A 22449-nucleotide genomic window follows, 5' to 3' on the forward strand; every position below is an offset into this window, starting at 1 on the left:
ATGCACATGCGCAAACACGAACGTGCAGGCACACATGCACTCACATGCACACACGTGCACACACACTCAAACTCATGTGTGCAGGCACACAAGCACACGCACACACGTGCAAATGCACACGCACACACGACGCATGCACACATGCACACACGCGCATGCACGATGCACCCACTCACACTCACGCGGGCACATGCACGCATGTATGCACACACATGCACACAGGCACGCATGTGCGCACATGCACGCACACAGATGCAGACTTGCACACGCATGTGCACATGCACAGGCGTGCACGCGTATGCGCAAACACTCACACACACGCATGCACAGGTGTGTGCATGTACACTCAAACACACGCACATGTGCACATGCATGCACGCACGTGCGTGCACGCGCCTGCAACCACACGTGTGCGCGCACATGCACAGGTGTGCACATGTACGCGTGAACTCACACATATGCACACACATGCATGCACACACACGTACACACACACCTAGGCAACAGTCTGCCAGCAGCGACTCCACATCAGTCCTCAACACAGAGGGCAACGGCCACCCCGGCCCTGGTCCCCTCCAGATGGCCACGTCACCCACTGATAAACAGCCGCCCCCTAGTTTTCACTCGTGCAGCCCTCTGGTGAAATAAACTCCTGAGATTAGGGTCCAAATGGAGAAAGCGTCCAGGTGAAACTGTTTCTTTGGCTGCTGAATAAAATGATTTCAGAGTTAGAGATCCCAGCAGTCAGGGCCTGGACGTGACTTTCAAAGCGTGACACTCAACAGATCAGTGTCGTCACACAGCCATGAGCCCACAGCAGATGCCAAAGGCCACGGGTGTCCCAGGCAGACAGATGGCTGCAACCCCCCGAGGAAAATGGGGCCCAGATCAGTGCCCTACACCGGACACCCCTAGGGCAGGTGACAAGCGGCCTCATAACCTTTCCACTGTCACCACCATGAATCAAGGACATGCCGCTTCGCCAACAAGAACCCGCCAGCTCTCAGTCACGTGAGAACGAAACCAGCGCGGACAGCAGCCGCGAGGACCGAGCTGCGGCTGGGTGGACGCTGCCGCCCCCGTCCCCCGACCACGCGGAAACCACTGCTTCGAAGAGTGGGGTGAAGGGCGTCGGGGGGCCCTGCGGGGGCCGTGAAGTCCATCTGTCCCCATAACGCCGAGATGCATGTGCGACACCCCTCTCCCTCGCGCGTGTACAGCGCCGTTTCCAGAGGCTGCGTGACGGGTGACACGGGAAGCACCGTCTCCTGCCCAGCCAGACACCGTGGAGGCCACCGCAGGGCGAGGGCGCCTCCCTGCTCACGGCGCGCTCGGCTCCGCCAAACAGCTGCTCCTCACAGAAAGCACGTACCCCGGATTCACGGGGCGGCCTCACCTCGTTTTGTGTGTTCATTTCCAGTAGAGTGGGCAACGACGGATACCGGCCGCGTGAGCGGCAGCTCGCTGGGGTCCCCACTCGAGGGATGGGGCACAGCGGAGTTGGAGAACAGTGCCACAGGTGCACTCATGTTCTGCCTTGGGAGACACGCTGTGACGGCTCCGCGTGCCACATACGACGGAGGCGAAGCCGGGAGACGTGAAGTGACCTACTGTGAGGGACTCGGGGGCAGTGCTGGGTGACAGAGAGACGTCCACGGTGCAGCCGTGCCTGCTGCTAACGCGCCGTCACACCCCACTTTATTTTTTCGGTCTTTATGTGGAAGGGTGTCACCAAGGCAACAGAACAGCTTCCTGAAACACTTCGCGACTGACAGAAGCTAAGCCAGTTTGGAAACTAGAAACTGGCCTTGGGAGGCCTGAGGTGGGCCGGCCACCAGCCACCAGCCACTTCCTCGGCTCAGAGACCAGACCCGGGAGGGGGCCAGGGGCCAGGGCCAGGGTGACGGGCCAGGGTGACGGGGTCAAGGCTCCTGGTGCCGGAGCGCCCACAGTTCTGCACTTCGGTCCCCATAAACGCATGGCTGGACCCAGCGCTCTCAGTGCTGGCAGCCAGCAGACGTGGCCAAGAGCCACAGGGACAGCAGCGGCCACGGGGACGTCCGGGAGGGGTATCCCCGCTGCGCACCCAGCTTCCTGGGGAGTGGGGTAGGATTCAGGGTCCCTTTAAAGTCCTACTTCCTAAACGTCCTTATTGCTGAGATCATCTACAAGAAGCGCTGTTACTGTGATGAACAAGCAAAGCCATTTTTATTTTAAAATTAAACGAAACCGCTGCAGATGATGACGGCAGGCAGAACAGCCCCCTGGCTTGGCCTCTTGTGGGTGCAGCCGCCAGGCGCGAAGGTGTGACAGGCTCCCGCGACCCAGCGAGACGCGAGCCCGGAGCCACGGCCGCAGCTGCCCTTCCATCGAACAAGGCAAGGACTCCGCGTGCGGGGTGCAGAGAGGGGACCGGCACGGAGGAGCCTGGGCAGCTGCCTCTGCCGACTTCCACCCGGGGACAGTGGCCCAGCACCACAGCGCCCTGTCACGTCCGCACCCTCTTTTCGCAGACAGAGCCCAACAGATTTGGCAGCACAGGGCGGCGCACTCCACGGCCGGGCCACTCGCTCCGGGGCGGACTGCGGGGTCCTCAGCGCAGAATCCCGACCGTCTTCAAGGTCGCCCAGGAAACGGACTCAAAAACACAGATGCGATGCTGATACCTACCCATGGACCAGCCACACTGCAAAGGGACAGCAGCAAACACACCGATGAGGGCGTCACAAAGTTCTGGACATGTCTGAACTGGCACTGAAACCCCGGCCCCACGAGAAGCTCAGGCCAGGGGCTCCCCGGCCCTCCGAGGGGGTGAGCACAGGTGCGGTCCTCGGGGACAGGAGACAAGCCAACCAGAGCCACGGAGCAGGCCTGTGAGAGCGACTGGGCTCCAAGACAGAGTGGGCAGAGGACCAGGCCCCACGGTCCTGGGAGGGGCAGCAGGGTCGGCGGGAGGCCGGGGAGGAAGGGACTGTGCTCAGAGGTGAGGGCAGGAAGTGACAGGTGCCCGCGGGGCCTCCAAGGGGGACGTGGAAGAAGCAGGACGGGGCGGTGTGAGCCCGCCCCGGGCAGAGCGAGGAGAGGGTCTGCAGGGCGTCGAGGACACCGACTTGGCAGTGAGCAAGGCAGAGCGGCCATGCGGGAGGAGGCCACGAGGTGGGAGGCACGGCCGAGGAGGGGCGGCCACAGCTGAGGGGGAAGGCCAAGGAGGCCGGTGACCGGCAGGCAGTGGAACCCTGTCTCTGCCCCAGGGCCGACCCCATCCCTCCGTCCGCTCTCTTCCCCCAAACAGTCCCCGAACACCCACCCTGCGCCTGATGCCCTGGACCAGACCAGCCCACTCACCACCGGTCCCAACGGCCAGGCTGGGGCTCCTGGTGGCCTGAAGGGGAGGGGAGGCAGAGACCTGCCGTGAGACCAGAACAGGGCATCCCACGAGCAGATGTCACGAGCAGACGCCACCCGCACACGGAGCACCGGGCCTCAGTGGGGCGACACTTCACAGGCACCCGCCAAGTGGCACGGCATGCCACGCCCACCTCCCTTCCCACAACCAGGGCAGGGCGGGGACACACGACACGCCACTCACCGTTCCGATCAGGGCACGCAGGGACACGACACGGTCACTCGCCGTTCTGACCACCCCAAATGGTTCCCCATCTCAAACACAGGCTCCAAAGAGCGCAGTCGAGAAGTCCCATGAGGCAGGATGCGGACCTGGGCCACTGGCCTCGAGCACTGCCAGACCTTCTCCACGGCCGCCCCGAGGGCCAGAGGGGTCTGGGTGTCCCTGAAGCTGTGGGTCCCCGGGCTCCACCTCGAGCCAGTTACTACCCGCCTGCACTGCGGGCAAACTCAGCCGGTCCAGGTCGTCCCCGTCCCTCGTGGAGGGGCGTGTGGGAGGAGAGGGGCGTGTGCCTGGCAGTCGTCCCCACCCTACTGCCCACCACTGTGTCACGGTCACCACCACGGCTGCTGGGCCACCCCGCGGCTCTCTTCTCACTGCACTGGTCCCACGCAGCCTCGGCAGGCACCTCGACGGCCCCCCAGCAGCACTGGCCTGTTCTGGGCAACCGCGCTTGACGGCCTTGCCCCCAAGGCCGGCACGGTACGTCACAGACCCACGACAGAGCCTTCTAGACAGTGCTCCGGGCTGTGGCTGCAGCCGTGAGAAGCAGGAGATGCACTGTTGAGCAGCCTGGCCCTAGCGCACATGTTCACGGCTGTCACTAACGGTGCCTTTCACCGGGCATGCCCAGGACCTGGGACCGCCCAGCCCGGCACAGTGGACCAGGGGGAGGTGACTGACCTGATCAGCCACAGACCAGAGCCCACGGCCCAGGCAGGGCCCACTCCTGCCTCCCAATCCCTCCGTCTGCCCTGGCCCCGGACCCTTCCTGGCCCCACTCGGTGTCAGGAATAAAGCCTGCGTGACCGCACGTGAGCAACGGCCACGCCGAGCAGGCGGGGCTGGGGCGGGGGCGCCGGGGGGATGCTGGCCGGAGGTCACACTCCGGTGAGGAGATGGACAGGCTCCGAGCATGACGGACAGCGGGGAGCACAGTGGGTAAGGCGGTGTGGACGCGGGCAGCCTGCGGACGGAGGGAGGGCCGCGTCAGCTCCCTTGACCGGGGAGCTGGTCTCAGCGTGCAGCGCGCCGCCCGCGCACACTGCAAACGCACGCAATTTATTTGTCAACTACGGCCTCAAGGAAGCTGGGAGAAACCAAAGGAAAGCGACGTGCCACTACGAATCGTTAAAACGCAAGCCGGCAGCTGGCAGGAGCATCCCTGTGCACCTCGGCCCCGTGACCAAACCCCGGGGAAAATGCTCCTGGCTCCCCGAGATGACGTCACGACAAAATACGACTGCGCAGTGCTAACGACAAGGAAAAGCCGGTGCCTCGTCATCACGAGGCCTCCGTAAGGGGGGACCTCTACTGAAAGGGGAAGGCGCCCCACGTCGGCCCCTCCTGGACACAGGCCACGTCCTCACACCCGAGCAGCCGCCACACGGCCACCGACCCGACACGCCCGCCCACCCGTGAACAGGCACGGACCGCAGGACGCGTCCCAGCCCGCAGAGCGGCTGCCCACAGCGCCGGCCCCTCCACCCGAGGCCAGCCTGGGCCGCGCCACAGCTCGGGGAGGGCAGTGTGGGTTGCTAGCGATTCTTCTTCCAAATGTCACCTCCTCTCGCTTTCTCGTCGCTGAAGGCCCAGGAAGACGTCGCAGGACGGCCCCATCGGCACAGGCTCGACACCATCTGCTAAGTACAGCGGCCTGTCCGTGTGCCGATGACAGGCTGCTGCCCCACGGGCTGGGGTCGGGCCCAGGAGGTTCTGGGCACGCTGGCACTAGGGGGCCCTCGGAGGACTGGAGGCACCCCGCCCTCTCAGGGGTCCACACACAGTTCGGGAAGCACAGCCCAGAACCCCCTGAACAAAGCACTCCTGTCCTGCTGGCCGCGCCCAGCTCCAGGTCCTCCCAGCCACCAACGGGGTCCACCCCACATCTGTGTCACCTTGAGCAAGGGCAGGTGGGCCTAAGGATCCTCCCTCAGCCTCACTGAGACCCCCGCTGCGTCCTGCCTCATGTTCCCACAAACGAGCAGGCCGTGGTGTGGCCAGGCCGAAGCCACGCCGGCCCTGCGGTGAGCAGGCCCCGGTGCCCGTCGTCTCTCTGTCCTCGCCACCGCCTTCTCACGAGGGACAGCGCTGGCAGCAGGGGCCGGCCAGAGCCTGGCAGAAACGTCCGAGACGTGCCAAGGCCATCCGACCCTTAGATGCTGACCTGCCTGGGGCAGGGGTCGCAGACAGGTCCCGGGGCCGAGATAATTTTCCACCCCTGTCATTAAGCTGCTAGCTGGGACGCTGACTCCAGACACAGACTGAGACCCCCACCTGCTCAAGGACCTCTAACTTTTTCTGGAAATTGCAGTTGTATGGAAATCAAAGTGCCCGGTTTCCAAACTTTCCTTATTTTTCAAAAAGACTAGGGGGGAGGCAAAGTGTCAGATGGCAGTGGTGGCTGGGGACACTGGTCCAAGAGCAGCGCCTCTGTCTAGTAAGATCCAGAGCCCTCTGCCCAGCCAGCAGCAGCAGCAGGGACCTGGGGGGACGTGCAGCTCCACGTGCTTCCGGAAGGAGACAGGCAGCAGACACGGAATGTCGGGGGGAAAATGAAAACAGGCAGGACGGGAGCAGCGGCCAGGAGTCAGAACAGCCCGGGGAACCTGGAAGATGGGGGGCCAGGCACATGCCTGGTGTGTATTGGTCCCTGGGGCCCCGACACTGTCCCCAGGCCCCCCGTTTCACGCAAGAGCTCACCTGCATGCAGCTCACGCTCTCCCTTGCCCGGCTGGAGTCAGACAGTACGGCCTCGGGCCACGCCGCCCGGGAAACAAACAGACCCCTCTGCACACTTCCGACTGCCCGGTGACCCCAGAAGAGGCTCTTTTCCCTCTTTCTGCAGGAAGATGACCCCATGGCAGCCTAACCTCTCACACTGCACACACTGCAGAGCCCGCGGCACTTGTCAGCATGCGTGCAACATATACGACCTAACAGAACATGTTGGGTTACATGTTTATTACATGTGACATTAACGCACAATATTTACACACACGTGAGTACTTCACAATATGCACACGTGCAGAGTTATTGTCTATGTAAACTTTTCCTTTGCAGTTAGTCGACATTTGTGTTTGGCATGGGAACTTGGTAACCTTGTGTTTCATGAGACTCGTGCATTTTTTTAAAAAATCTAATAGAATTAGTGCTTAATGGGCACACAGTTTCAGTTTTACAAGATGAAGAAGTTCTGGAGACTGGCTGCACAACACGGTGCATACACGCAATGCTACTGTAAACACCTAAAAATGCTTAACACGGTAGATATTATGTTATGTGTTTCTCACCACAGTTGAAAATAAAAACGCTTTTTTTTAAAGCGAGACACACGAAGCCAGTGAATTGCCAAATTGTTTATTACATGGACTACTCTCCCTTTTGTGTCCCTGACATCACAGAAGGATGCTGGCTGTCATTCTCCACTTAGCCTTACAATCTGGTTTCAGAAAACAAGGAAAAGCATCGATTTAAATTTCCCTGCGCTGGGCGGCCACTTAAACTAAACGCAGTCACGGCCGGGCGGCCTCTCCAGGCTGTGACAGGGCAAAAGAACGTCCATGAACCGAAAACCTGAGAAAATGACTAGAAGTGACTAAAACAACACCCCTCCCCCATCTCACACATCAGGACCTCTAAAGGACATTCCCGGTCACTGAGCTGTCACCTGAACACGAGACTAACTGCAACGTTACGAAGAAGGAACGGGGGTCTGGGCCGTGAGAGCGAGGGCGCTGCCTTCTCTGTCGCCACAAGAAAAACGCGCAGCTACCTGGGCTGTAGGGAGAGAAAAAAGACGCCTGTGCTTCGCTTCAGAATATTCCAGACTGCAATTTCCAACTCCGGGCTCCGCTCTCTTGTGATGCGGTCACGACAACACGGACACGCTCTGTGTCGTCTCCACATCTGCACGCAAAACAGGCGGGAGCCAGGAAGACCGCGTTCTGGGGACCAAAACCCATTTTGCAAATTCGGAAGAGAAAGGGGAAGGAGAGAACAAAGGTGCGTTTTCTTCAGGGCAAAGGAGTCAAGGAAAGTCAGCTTCGCCTCACCGCCCCGCCCCGGCCCGGCGTGGCAAATGACGTCTGTAACTTGTCTGGAGCGGTTTCGAAATTACTATTTAAGTTACGTGACTGCACGGTGACACCAAACTCATCTCGATCCAAATGCAGTGTCACTCACTGTAAGGCTGCAAGAAATGCTCGTATTCTGCACTTAATGACAGGCAGGTTTCTCAACCTGGACACAGTGACATCAAACCGTCGGGACTAAAATCCCCTGAGGCAGCTGGAAAGGGCGTGTCGTTAAGGCACCCCTCCCAATTCCAGTGACACACACACACACACTCCATCACCTAAGACCGGCTCACTGGGCATCGCGGGAAGCTCCCTGGGTTGCTCGGGCCCCCAGAGCAGCCACAGCGATGCTGATCACATGCGACCCCAAAGGGCGACGGGCTGATTTCACCCGAGGTCCCCCTGGACCTCCTCGCGCCAGTCAACTGAGGCACAGCATCACACCAACACTAGCTGGCTCCCCGAGCCAGGCGGGGCACGCGCCCACGGAACGGATTAAAATTAGGCACCGTAATTACTAAACTGTCATTGCAAAAGCCGGGAATACCATTTTTTAAAAAAATGAATAGGAGAATTAATGGATTTCTCTATTGGCTTGCATTTATGATACTCAGCCTGTCTTTTATTATCAAGGCAGTCATGAAAAAAAAAACTTCTGCCACATATGCAAATTAAATCATTAGTATTTTTCCTAATTACGGTAAATGCTTATTTGTATTGCTGATCTAGTCTCCCAATTTAGTTCTTTTAATATTAATGATATTGGAAATACTTTAATAAAAACACTCTCAGGCAATACAAGAGAAATAATTTCCATTATGTACCTTTCTGATCCTATAAGCACAAGGCCACCCCATTGGTGACCTGACTCAGTCACCCAGGGACTGGCTACACAGCACTCCCCTGGGCAGGGCCAGACCAAAAGCCAGCCGACCCCGGGTGGGAGCTTTCTGGAACAGCGTATACATGATCTAAAGAATCAAGCGAAATGTCCATCCTGCTGCCTAACCATCCACGTTACTGTGTGTGCTTTCTGACTACACGGCACTTTACGTAACTGTCCAGCTTGCTGACTCCACTCCCCCTCCAGCGGTCTCCCGTACCCAGGAGGGCACACCCATTTCCTGTGGCTGCAGCCCAGCAGCACAGGTGGAGGCGGCCGCCACCGGCTTCCTGGTACCCCAGGCCCACCTGCGCTGCGGTGTCCCCGACGCTGCCAACCGGGCGTTCTTCCGGGAAAGGGCACAGCCGCGGAGCAGACGCTTGCAGTTCACACCTCGGCTCTGAGGTCTGACAGTTTGTGAGCAAACCTACCCGTCTGTGAGTTAGGCCTCCAGAAGCAGGACACAGGGCTGGCAGCTGGGAGATGAGCCCAGTGGGGAACAGACCTGTGGGGCACAGGCGGGGCCGGGCAGGACCCGGTTTCCTAACCACGCAGGCCGGACAGGCGCCTGGGCACCTGGCTCCTTGGAGAATCGCAGAGACACCCACAGCCAGAGCACCGGCCTCAGCGAAGCGACAAAGCTCATTCTCCGCACTCAGCACTGACAGAGTTCCTGACAGTCGGTTACAGCAGGCTCCTCTCTCCTCCGCGCTGGCACCGAACTTCAGCCAGAGCGACGAGCCGTGACCCGGCAGAGCAGGCGGGGCCGGGGCGACCCCAGAGGCTGGGAAACCGAGAGAAGCGGCCATGCAGTGGGAACAAGAATGCACGCCACGCGGCAGCACAGCTCAGCTGCAGGCCCGCACCTCGGGGACGGTGAAGGACACACCCCCTGCAGCCCCCACTTCTCAGGGCGCCATCCCCAGGGACTGAAGGGTGGCCTGACACAGCAAGACTCAGAGACCCAGCCGTGGCCCCCTGACCTCACTACAAGCCATGGAGGAGAGAGGACCAAGGCCAGGGAGAAGGGGCCAGGATCAGAAACCCCAAGGCGGATCAAAAGGGAGCCGCCCTGCCACCCGAGGGAGGCGTCCGGTCTTCTGTGGCTGCCCTGGAAGCCCCTGCTGAGGGCGTAAAGGCCCCAGGGCAGAAAGCCCAGCACACACACCGATGTGGTCACATGGCCAGGCCAGAGGACGGCGGCGATGGATCTGGGCAAAGGCAGCTGCACCAGGCCCCGGAACCCCGTAGGTGACACGAAAGGGGCCAAGCGTATTCTAGACAACGGAGGCTGGACCACCTGGGCAGAGCGCTGGGCACGGGCGCGGGAAGTCAGAGCGGGGCCCACAAGGAGCAGTCCTGACCGCTTCCGCAGGGGTCAAGGCCACCAGCGCCGAGTGCCAACACTGTGAGAACAGGGAGTCGCAGGGTCCTCGCCACCAGGAAGAGTGAAGACCAAAGACAGGAGGGGTCACTGCCACCAGGCGAGAGCCCAGGCCGCTGCAGGAACCACATGACCTGGTCCCATACCCCTCCCTCAAGGTCTCGCAGGCTAGGGGGATGCTGTGCAAGAAGGGGGCACCCTCCCCTGGAGGGGCTCGGGAGAGGAACACTGCCCTAGGAAGCGGGCGTGGGTGCCCGGGGCCGGGGAGGACCCCGGCTGACCGCCAGGCGGCTCCCCAGGTTACTCGGGCCTGTCTGCGCACTGGTACCTCACGGCACTGTGAGTCGGCCAGAACGGGCAGCCTAAGGGGACCTGCAGGCACAGCAGCTTCAGAGCAACCGCCGGGTCTTCGCCAGAAACCCCAGTCAGAGTCCAGGAGAGACCGGCCCACGCTGCGCCCGCCGTCTGCGCCCCTCTGACGGGCCGACGCGCCAGGTCCCCCGCACGAAGCTGCCGCCCTACCGCCCAGAGCACGCGGCCGCCGTCCCGGGAAAGCCAAGCTCGTAAGCGTCAAAAAACAAAGGATATGGGCTTAGCGACAAGGAACTGGGCGAGGCTGAGCCCCGCAGAGGGGGCCTCGTCACCCTACAGTCACCAGACGGCCCGTCCCAGGGCCCCGCCGTCCCCACTCGGCGCTGGGCGAGCAGGCGGAGCAGCTGAAGTCAGCCCCACGGGAATCACAAGGAGCCGGGCTTCCGCGACACGCACGCACCGCCGCGTGCATACGTGCGTGCGTGCCTGTTGTGTGCGGGGCTGGGGGCACTCGCCAGGGCTGTGCGTCCAAACGTAACGGAGCTGACGAAGAGAGGGAGGAGGGCCCTGCAACAAGTGGCCTGGATGAGGTCCCTGCTGGAGCAGTGGCCCTGCCCACAGGCACCAGTGACTGCAAGCAGGGCGGCCCCCAGGGGCTACAAGGAGCAGGAACATCTTCCCGCCCACCAGGCCAAAAGGCCACCTCCAGCCTCAGAACCGCCATACAGGCTGCTGGTTCCCCACCCTGTCCAGCTGTGCCAGGCAAGGGCCACAAGGCTGGCCACCACCAATGCCAACACGGTGCCGGGGTGGGGGGGAACCCCGCCTCCACCTCGCTGAAAGGCCCCTACACCTCCCAGAGGAGGAAATCCTCGGGAGTCTGAGGTTCTCTGCCTGCCCCTCTGCCCGGGCATGTGACGGGGCCCGGCGCTGTTAATAGGAGTGGCCACCGCCCCTCTTCCAGCACGCACCCGGGCCCCCGCGGTCGGGGACGTCGCCCTGAATCCTCACCACAGCGTGACCAGGTCAGCGGCACGTTGCTCTGACGGTGCGGAAGAGGAAGATGGAGGCCTGGCGAGGCGTGGTGCGTGCCGCACCGCAGCTGGCACGCGGCTGCACCGGGACGCCCGGCCAGGCCGCCCTCATCACGCCCGACCCGGAAACGCGACCCGGACGCGACCCGGAACGAGCCCCGGAACGAGCCCCGCGCGTCCCTCTGGGGGCAAATTCCCGCCAGTGCGGGGGAGAGAAAGGCGGCGGCTCGGAGCCCAGTCCCCACCACGAAGCCACCCTGCTCCTGCTCCTGCTCCGGGCGTCGGCGTCAACGGTCAGCTGGGAGTGAGGAAGGGTGCCCAGCTACAGGGGTGCACGGGCACCGACAGCTCCCATGTAATAATGGCGCAGCGCCTGGCACTAAATAAGCGCCACAGGGCAGGGCGCCACTGGGCTGCATCTCTCACCGACAGCTGCAGGGACCTAAGCCAGGGCGACGGCTTCTTCACCTCGCGCCCCAGGGCAGGTCGAGGAGCTGGGCCGCCAGCCCCCTCATCTCATCTCATCTCCCTTGATCCCGAGACGACCCTCCCCAGCAGAGACTGCGCATGAGCAGGAGCTGCAGCTGAGAAGCCAGGGAAGCCACGAGGCTGACCACTGACTCAGGAGGGCTGTGAGGCCCGGCCATCCGATCCCACGGCGCTACCCTTCCAACGCACCCCCCTGCAGGGGAGGCTGTGACCACTAGGGCGTCCGGAACGGCTCGGGCTTGCACTCTGCCTCTCAAGAGGCCGTCAGCATTTGCTCCCTCCCGAGGGGCGAGGCAGGAGCCAACGGGGCCCAGCTGCCAGAGCATCCCCAGACAACTGCCTGGTCCTCTTTGGGTGCCTGGGGCACAGCTCTGAGGGCCACGGGAATGCCGCCGGGCTGCTGAGAGAGAGGAGCCCCTGAAGGGCGCTGTCCGCAGGCTCCCTCCTGGGCATCCACCCTCTCCCCCACTCCCACATAGCAGGGGTTCCCACATGCGGGAAGCCAACTCCCCAACCAGCTTCAGGAAGAGACCCAGCCACTCCACACATCCGTACCACACCCCTGAACAGTGACAGTTCAGAGGTGGACGAGGTACCTAAGTCAAGCAAAGCAGAGTGAACCCAAGGCATCTGCTGGGACAAAGACACCCTCTCCTGGTGGCATGAACCAGCGGGTATACAGCCCTCAGAGCAGCTGGCGAGACCCTCGTGGGACTGGGAAGCTGGCTCTCCCGAGACGAGAAAGGAACACGTCTGTCCTGATGATGTCGTAGAGGAGCTGGATAAAGCCCGACCTGAACTCCGCCCTGCCAGCGAGCGAGTCGACCAGCCCCGCAGCACACGGTGCTGGGCCTGCCTGCAGAGACCCCCGCCCACGGGAGCCCCTAGAAAAGCCATCCTGCTCAGTACTGAGAACCGCTCACAAAGGTTCCCTTAAAGGGTCTTTCCCGTAATCTCAGCGGGGCATACTCTGGTCCCTGCCTACGCACTCCTCCACTCACCAGAAGCCACTTGGTCCCACCACAGGGTCATACCTGCCCCTGTATACACGCCCACAGGGCCACCTGTGGAGGGCCATGCCCACGAGGCACCAGAAACACACACCCTCTCCCATCTCTAAGTCCCTCGCCACCCTCCCTAGGGAACACTGCCCCTCCGCCCTGCCACCAGGAGGGCCAAGCCCCGTGCCTGCAGCCCCTCCACCCAGAACCCGGGCACCCAGGCCACGCAGGTTTCCTCAAGCCACTGCTGCCACCGGAAGCAGCCTTCTCAAGGTGGCAGCGGGGGCGAACGCGAGGTCCTTACGGCTCCCTGCTGGTGCGTGATCGAGAACAGTGACGAGAAGGGAAAGCGGCAGGGGACACCTGCAAGCGGCGTTGCAACGTGCGGCCAGCGTCCGGGGACAGCCCCCTCTTCCAGAACACCAGGAGGTGCTCGCGAAGACCGGACGTGACCTGTCCATCACTCCAGTGATGGATCACCCTGGGGGCGGGGGAACTCAGCCCCCGTGGCTTAGGAACAAGTCACACCATGGCCAAGGCCAAGTGAGGGGGACAGCACGCTGTGGCCAGCCTGGCCGGGCGCCGCTGAGCTTCCAAGAACATATCTCCGTAAACAGTGCCTGGGAGGGTGGAGACAGACAACAACTCGTTCCTTAGGGGGAGCCGCCCTGCTGGAGGGAGCCGCAGGCAGATGCCCTGAGCCCGCACAGGTGCCTCAGAGAGTCAGCGGCCCAGCCGCCCAACATCCCCGCAGACGACATCCTACGCAGGGCCATCTGCGGGCGGAGAGCCTTGGGGAGAGGCTCGCTTGCCCAGCACCCCCTTTCGGCCTCGCCTGCAGTCCCGGGGAGAAGCCCACCTCCCACCCTAGACAGGACATTCGACGCGCAGGGACAAGGTGATACGAGCCAGGCAACAAGGTCAGACGGTGAAGCTGGGATCTACCCCGGGGCTCACTCAACACCCACATCCTGCCCGGGGCACCCAGAGCCAGGCTGCGAGCAAGAAGTCTGCGTCCGCGGGGAGCCCTGCCGGGCCCTGCGGGCAAACCCGCACTGCGAGAAAGAGACCGGGCACGCGCGCGAGCCGGGCCCTTCGCCCCGCACCGAGCAAAGACACCCAGGAGCCACGAGAGGAAGCCCGCGTCCGAAGCGACAGCAGGGCCCCGCTGCGGGCCCCCCTGGCCTTTCAGCTCTGCCGCTTAATTAGAAGAATTCCGAAAATAAGAGCTTCCCCGAAACGTAGCCCACACTTGGAGGAATGCTACCCATTCTGACGTAGAAAGACATTCTTCTTCGGTGGACGAGTTGGAATGCACGTCACAGTTCGTTGACTCCATGTCCCATCAGCCCCAGGAGGTGGCTAGGAGGTGACTGGGATGCTTCGCCACTGGAGGCAGAGGCCACTTCAGCTGCCCAGAGGTGGGCCACCTAGCCCGTGCTCCCTCAGGGACTTTAAGTAGGAACGCAGGAGTTGCAGGTGGACTGCTGCCCACGCTGACCACCGGGAGATGGGCTCAGGCTGCCGCTAACCTGGCCGGACAGTAAAAGGTAAAGGAAAATGACCTGCTCCAGAGAAGCACACGCGGGTGCCTAAGCGCCCGGTGCGCATGTGCAGAGCGGGCGGCGCTGGGACCCAGCCCTTCCTCCAGCGCACGGTTCCCACAGCTAGGGGCCGGAGGCCCCGTGAGGCCCGTAGCGTGCAGACCCCTGCGAATGTTCCAGCAGAGCAGGTTCAATCTCCCTGCGGTGCGCCTCCGCCCGGGTCCATATGACTCTCTAGCCCACCAGGCCGAGGGCCCCAGGGCGGTTCTGCTCGGAACACCCGCCAGTCACCCACGTGTCCCGGCTGGTGTCCACAGTCCTGAGGGGCGTGGGGACTGAGCCCGTCAGAGTGCTCTCACCCTTCATCCCAGCAGGGCCCAAATGCCACTTCTGAGGGGAGAGCTTCGGGCCCCCACCTGGAGGAGCCCGCGCCCTCCGCTGACCTGCCGGCGCCCATGGGCCCACCTGCTGGCCCGCGGGGCTGCTCTGCGTGACACGAAGACACGGCGCCTGCCGGCAGGGAAAGCCCCGCAGGGGCCAAGCAGGGCTCAGAATTAGCTCCTGACCCCCATTGTATTGAAACCACCGCTGATGAGAGGCTGGCTCGGGTCCCTCCCACGATGTCCTCTGCACTGACTCCCACCGAGCTCCCAGCCTGACCGCCCCTCTGGGGGACCCTGGACCTCGAACAAGGCTCTTGGCAACAGTGGCTGAAGGAAGAAAACAGCCGCCTCACTTCAGGATGTGGCCCCGGCCTCAGCGACAGTGCCACAGTCCAAACACGGCTCTGCAGAAGGCTGGGGCCTCCTGGGAGTGGCTGTGCAAACCCACGTCCCTAAATGTTTTGCCTCGAGAAGGTCAGACGAGAGGCCAGGTACACAGCACCATGCAGGAAACAGACGGAGCAGAAGTTCGGAAACCTCAGCGAAATGGCGGGAGACCGCGCAGGAAGACGCCGAGCTCCACGGAGACAGCCCGGGCCACCCGCCCAGCTCGCTCTGCCCCAGCACTCCAGGCCCGAGTCCTCGGGGCTGGGCCACCATCTGGCCACCGCGCCTGTCCACCCTGCTGTGGCCCACACCTCTAGCTCTAGCTGAAAAGGACCACGCCCTGTTCCCAGCCCTGCTTCTCCCGCGCCTCCTCTGCGTGCCGCCCCCACCCGCTGCCCGCGGCCCCCAGCCCCAGCCTGGTGCACCTGTGTTTCCTCTTCCTCCACGTCCCACGTCCCACGACATCTAAGCTCACTGCAGGCAGAGGCTGGGTCTTCCTGACGGAGAAGGGTCTCCGCGCCTGCCTCCGCACCGCTCGCCGAGTCCCCCAGGGCGAGGGCACCTGGTCAGCTCTGTCCCCTCACGCGCTTGGGCTGTGTGCAGGCTTAAGATTTGCAAAGTAAAACTGCTCAGTCAGAAACTGTCGGAACCACACTCCCAAACACCACTGCCACTCACTCCCCCACCAAGGGGGGCGTCGCAAAACTTCTCTCCCGAAGTCTGAAAAGGCCCGCTCCAGCAAACAGCACCGCAGGAACCGGACGCCGCCTCCCGAGGGAGCGCAAGGCGCGAGCGACTCCATCGCCATCTGATCAGCACCCCACTTGGAAGGCAGCTCAGGCTTTCAGGCCATGAGAACTGATTTATTGTTTCAAGCGCAAACATCAATCCACCAAAAGCACTTGACTCACACAGACGGAACACTTCATAAACAACAGCAAACTCACACAGCCTGACAGACGCTTTCAAACAGAGCAGACTGCAAAACGCTTATCCGCAACCATATTAAGGTATCGTATTAAAATTATGAGGTTAATAAGAAATGATTAAACAATGTCATTAACTCCAGTAAGAAACAAACGGGAAATGCCATTAAGAACAGCAGTGCCTGGCCACCTGGAACACTGGAGCCCAGGCCGATCTGGCCATGGACAAGCCGGACGCGCTCGCCGGGGCCGCGCACAATGGCCCATTTGCCGCTTGACAGCTGTGTGTTTGAGGCCCGTCTTCCTCTCGTTCCTCGCTGATCACAGAATCCACTTCACTTGAATTTATGGCATCTACTTAAAAGCCTGTAATCTCTGAATTCGGGACCAAGAAGCTCCCAGATTGAGGCGGGAGGAAACAGGCAATTCCAGGGCACAGGCAGAACCGCGGGGGGATGGAGCCGCAAGGGTACTGGGGGACCCAAGGGCTGGTCCCCACCCGCGAGGCACCGGGGGCCAGAGAGCTAGTCCTCACCAGCGAGGGTACTGGGGGGCCCGAGGGCCAGTCCCCACCAGTGAGGGTACTGAGGGGCTTGAGGGCTAGTCTCCACCCACAAGGGTACCGGGGGGCCCGAGGGCCGGTCCCCCCCCAGGCATCCCACCCAGGGCCTGCACCGTGCCCTTCCTTCAGGGCCCACTCATTCATTCATTCACTCACTCGGGGGGTGCCACCCAGCCAGCCACTGGGCACAGAGCAGGCACGAGGCCCTCAGGGCCCTCAATCTCATGAGCCCCAGCTAGTAACAGAGGCCAGGCTGGGCCACAATGTCACAAAGAGCTATCGAAATTACACAGCTGTATCCTGTCAGGAAGAAGCAGAAAGGAGGGTAGGCTTGTGTTTTGCAAGGGACGGAAGGACAGAAGGGTGAGCATGGACAGAGGGGTCAGGGAAGAGGGAGATGCAGAGAGGGCTTTCCAAGAAACAGGAGGGTGTGTGCAAAGGCCCTGGGGCTTACTGGGAGCAGGGAAGCAGAGGGACTAACAGGACAAGTGCTGTCAGATGAGGCGGGTAAATACAGGCCAGCATCAGGCAGGCCTTCCAGGGTCCTGAGAACAACAGGAAATAGAGACCTGCTTCGGTAGAGACCACTTAGGATATCATTTACAGCACAGACTGTACCAGACACACCCGGACCCAGGAGGCCAGCTCTGTGCTCAGAGCCCACAAGCAAGTCAGAGAAACAAATCCCCTAGATTCTTCTAATGCTAAGCATATTTATCAACTTTCCAAGGACTTGGTTTTTCTCTTTTATAAATAATGGGGTTGAAGATAATTTTTTTTTCCCCAATGGAAATATCAGCCTCCTTTTTAAAAGTATTACATGCTTAGAGCAAAACTGTATACAGTACCATTTTATACAAAAAGACGATCAAAGTCCTTCACAGCCCATTTCCCTGACACCCCAGAGGGCCTCCATTATCACTTTAGAAGACCCAAGTACTTAAAAACAAAAGGGAGCCCCTGGATATTGTCGGGGACCTGCTTCCCTAACGCACTGCCCTCTGCAGATCGTCAGCCTTGCAGACTCTGCGGGACGGACACACCAAAATGTGTTTTCGTAAGTATCGCCACTGTGCACAGCATAGCGAAGCATCCATGCGATGATGCTCTTTCCTAAGAATGAATATTCCAGTAAGGAGAGTCGCTGGGGCATGGGACGTGACCACTTAAAGTTTCGACACAGAAAACTTTTCTGCAGAGTGATTAAGTAATTATGATTATTTGCTCTCCAGAGAATTAATAATGGCCAACATTTTTATTGTGCTTACCATGTGCCAGGCCCTATTCTAAGCACTTTCCATATATTCGCTTACTTCGATTTCACAAAAACCATAGAAGATAAAATCATTATCACCGCCAATGGGTGTCATCGAACTTAACCTCTGCTAATACAGTGGGCATGAACAGGATCTCCTTTCGGCTGCATTTATCGGTAAAGTGTTTTACCTTAGCCACTGATTTGCATATTTACATGCTTTGCTCATCTTGCGATCTGGGCGCACGTCCTTTTCTCGTTTGTTTATAGAAGCTCTTTACATATTGACTATTAAGCTCATAGAGGCAAATGCCGTATTTTTTTCTCATTGTCTCTTAACCTCGCTTATGGAGGAGTCTTTTGCTAAAGAGAATTCTCTTTAATTCCTATACTGCTAAATCTGTTAAGATTTTTTTCTTTAAGGTTTCTGGCTTGGTGTTGTAATAATAGATTAAATCAGTGGTTTTTTCCAAAGTTTTGGTTCTCAGTGAGCTTTCTTCCAATAAACTCTCCTAAGGTAATGCCACAGACACACAGGGAAGGCCCGCCCACTCCGGCGACAGGGATATGGAGCACCAGGAGTCCGAGGCAGCCGCCAGAGAAGACCCAGGCACAGATGTGACTACCACTGCCCGTGACATGACTGCGAAGATCCCTTCCGGTCCTAGAAGGCCACACCGTGGCAGAAGACAGCCTGAGGAAGTCCTGAAACTCGGTGTCAGCTAGGACAGCTCCAAGGACACTGAGTGCAACACTGAACCCGTAAAGGTATTCCAAACTGTCGCGTTCTCAAAAAGGCCATGCACTCCCGTGACTCGACAACGCTAAACTTCAAGACCAGCACTGGCCTGGGAGCAGAGGCCGGGGAGAGAGGGAATCGGCACAGGGACCTGACGCCCATCGTGGCTTCTGTCTAGGCCCTCCCCTGCAAACCGGGGCCGGAGGAGCCATAAGGCTGAAAGGGGAGAGATGGGGTGCACGCGATCTGTGGCCCCGAGGAGGGCTCATTAACCATTTGCTGCTGTTCCGTGAGCGAGCGGTGTGCGGGCCCCTCACCAGGAAAGGTGGTCTGGTTTCTGCACTGGCTGATGCGGACGCCAGCCCGCGCCCCCCCTGCAGTTCTATGAAGGGTCACAGTGGAGACGACCTGTGAAGGGCCCTGGACCTTCGCCCCAGGAAGTGAAGCAGCGTGTCAGGACAGGCAGGCGGCAGAGAGGCCGTGAGTGACTGCAGATGCCACAGGCCACCTTGCAGCCACCAGCCACCCCTGTTCCTCACTCACATAAGCCCAAGAGGAGAAAACTTGACCTTAAGAAAAGAACTAACAGATCTTACCTCAGTGGCATTTTTTCCCATAAGACTCGCTCTCTAAACACTCGTCGCTAAGCTCTGCTAAGACGCAGCACCACTTTGGACCAGGCCCCCGTCTGACTTGAGCCAGAAGACACTGTACCTTCCTCAAAGGTCAAGGCTAACAGCGCCAAGCCCACTGCGCTCCACAGCATATGCTGACCATCTGACATTGAAACAAAACCCCTCCGAGCCCCACCCCACCCCCACCCAAGACCAAGGTGGGGGCTGCAGCCCACGGGCAGGGGCTCGCCCCCTGGCTAGAACACCTGGGACTCGGGCCCAGATCCACTCAGGCTGCAGAGCCGGGCTCAAACTCCGAAGCTTCCACGGAAGCCGGGCCAGCCTGGATCTCCAGCTGCAACCATGGATTCTGGGCCAGGGACCGAAAGCCCGGCCGGCCCGCCACCCCGCGGCCTCCAGGCAGCGGCAGCTGTCCCCCTTCCCTGCGTCTCGCACTCCCCACGCCGGGCATTCATCCACTGCTCAGGGCGGCTTCCGGGCCACGACAGCCCAGCCGTTTGCAATGGGGAACGGTATGGACGAATCCTACAGGAGTGATGAAATGCCTCTTCTGCTCTGGCAATTAAGACGGCACAAAGTCCCCTCTGCTCTGGTGCCACCCCAACATCAAAGGAGGAGAATTCAAAGCCATTCATGCTGCACTGAAACCTCACAATGAAGCTGGAAAATGGAAGTCGATTACTGGGCATAAACATGCGGTAGTTAAAAGGAAAGAGTTATAATGAAATTAAACTGCAAGCCCACAATGTGTGGAAACTTCCAGAACTAGAGTCCTCCTGGTAAACATCGAGAGGGCCGTCCTTACAGAGCAGGTTCTGAGCACCGAAAGTCAAAACCTGCCGCTCCAGCTGCACATGGCCACGGTGCCGTGTTTTGTCGACCTTGCTACAGTAACGGCCCCCAAGGCCTGGGAGAACATTTGGAGATTTTTATTTTGCATGGCTGTGAAGCTGCTGACCACATAACATTCTCTGTGGCTCAGGGCTGCTTAGGCCACATCTGTCCTTGGTCCCTAGGCCTTCTAAACCCACAAGGAGTCCACAGTCATCCACCCCCCTCACACCCCCAGTCCCGGAGAGCCCCTGGGGCGGGCACTCATGCTGCCAGCCACCCTTGCAGGAGAAAGAACTAACCCTAGAGAGGCCGTGTTACATCTGTCTGCCGCATACACCCTGCTGCTTTTCTGCTCTCTTTAGGAAGGTATTTGATCTTTTAAATAAAAGCCCAGAACACAGAAAGCTGTAGAAGTCTTACAATGTGTCAGGGTGTGTGTGTTTTTAAGGCAGGAAAATACTTCCCTCCCACACAAATGCGAGTTCTGGGGAAAGATGCCACGGATCCAAGTGAGTAGAATATCTGGGAAAGCTTGATCAGTTTTAAAAATAGATAATTGAACACAGATTTAAAGTTCTCAAGAGCTACCTGGAAAAAAAAATTAAATCTCGCATATTTTCGATATCCAAAACTCCATGCTGATGAAACTTCTAACAGGGTGGCATTTTGCATTTCCAATTATAATAGAGTAATTGTGTTGCCATAGTTACTGCAAAATTCTGCGATAACTTTTGTTGCTTTGTAATTGCTGTTGTGTATGTTTGTGTACAGGCAGCTGAGTTTTCTTAATTCGATGTCTCTCCCTTCCCAGTCCCCACCACCTTTCCTGGCTGGATTGTGAAACCACCACATCGGCCTTCACAGCGCAGTCCCGAACATAATGCACAGAATTATCAGAAGCAATTAAAACTCCAGGCAACCGCGATCATATTACAAAAGGAAAAGTGAAACTAGGCCAAGGTGCAAACCCGCCAGTATTCCCGCACGCCGGCTGGGCCGGCGCGGGGCGAGGGCTGTTTACATGTTTACTCCCAGGCCTCCCATGCTTAGGTGGTTTGTGGGAATAAACAGAAAAGCCTGAGCGGAGAAAGGAGAAGCAAAGTAGCTGCCCAGGCCCTTTCCTGCCTCGCAGAGGGCCGGCAGAGCTGCTCTCAGCAAGCAATTAGGTAGGTCTCTACAGTAATGCAATTAGGATTTAGTTAAGAAAGTCATTAGTTTTAAAATAACTTAAGTTTAATTTCTGCAACGCTTTATTTGCAAATTGTGTCACAGCAGGTCAATTTACAACATGCAATAAAGAAAACACTTATATCAGCTGCTGCAAGTTATTACAAATTTTTGATGTGCGGTAAATGAGTACACTGGGTTCCACCCCCAGCCCTTCCAACTGATACGCACGGTCTCCTGCTATAACAGTGTCAAATAATTCAGTGTTAAATGTAAATACGAGATAATTTGCTTGTAATTCCATGGTGTCTTTGCAATGCCGGGAAAGGCGGCTCACATCATCCGGGCAGCACCGCGCCACATCCCAGCCTGCGGAAATCCTGCGGGCGACCCACTCGGGGTCGTGGGCAGCACCCCCACCCCCGTTACGGGCCGGGGCACACACACCGGGCGACGGCGCACCCCACGCCGCGAGCCCCGGGAGGGACGTTTTTCTGCAAACTCACAGCCCCGACAAAGTTACATAAACGGCGCCCGCCGGGCTCGGGGAGCCCCCGGCCCACCTGCCGAGGCTCGGCCTGCACGGGCGGCCGGAGGCGCCGAGCACCCCCCGGAGGCGGGCCGGCCGCCCTGGGCCCCCACCGGCCTCGGCGGCGGGCCGTTGTTCCGTGGCGGCTGCGGGGGAAGATCCGGGACGGGCTCCGGCTCCCGCTCCGGAACCCACGGGCTGGGCGCCCCGCGCGGCCTGGGCGCACGGGCCGGGACCGGGCTGGGCCGGGGGCGCGGACCCGCGTCCACCTGCCGGGCGGCCGGCGGGCCGGGGGCGTGGAGGCCGGCGGCCTGCGGGCGGGAGGCGGACAATGGCCCGCGGGCCGGGCCGGGCCGGGCCGGGCAGCGCTTACCGCGGCGGCTGGCGGGGAGGCGGCGGCGGCGGGCGCTCCGAGCCGCATCTCCTCAGCCTGCGCCGCCACCACCGCCGGCGGCGGACGGGCGGGCGGGCGCTCGGGCGGCGGCGACAGCAGGGACGCGGCCGCGGCGCGCCGGGCCCAGGCGGCTGAGGCGGAGGCGCGGGCGGGCGGGCGCGCGGGCTCGGGCTCGGGCGCGGGCGGCGGCGGGGACGGTGCTCAGCGGCGGCGGCCCCACAACCTCCCCTCCTCATTCACAAAAAATTGACCCACGTTGAACCATGATGCTGCTCCCCCCTCCAGTA

At 60.2% G+C, this 22449-nt stretch overlaps 1 protein-coding gene across 5 annotated transcripts in view; it reads right to left on the bottom strand.

Moving 5' to 3' along the window:
* HDAC4 (histone deacetylase 4) overlaps positions 1-22449 on the bottom strand; it is a 228841-nt gene that overhangs the window by 205755 nt on the left and 637 nt on the right. For 2 of the 5 annotated variants that reach the window (XM_039860842.1, XM_039860821.1), the window contains exon 1: positions 22142-22270. The exons of 1 other annotated variant lie outside the window; for it this stretch is intronic. The gene's annotated coding sequence lies outside the window, so the exon portion shown is untranslated. Of the gene's footprint in view, positions 1-22141; positions 22273-22449 lie in introns of those variants that run through there. 2 more of the 5 variants (XM_039860838.1, XM_039860856.1) reach the window with 2 other exon arrangements.

Source organism: Pteropus medius, unplaced genomic scaffold (assembly GCF_902729225.1).
Source record: "Pteropus medius unplaced genomic scaffold, Ma_sr-lr_union100, whole genome shotgun sequence".
Lineage (NCBI taxonomy): Eukaryota > Metazoa > Chordata > Mammalia > Chiroptera > Pteropodidae > Pteropus > Pteropus medius.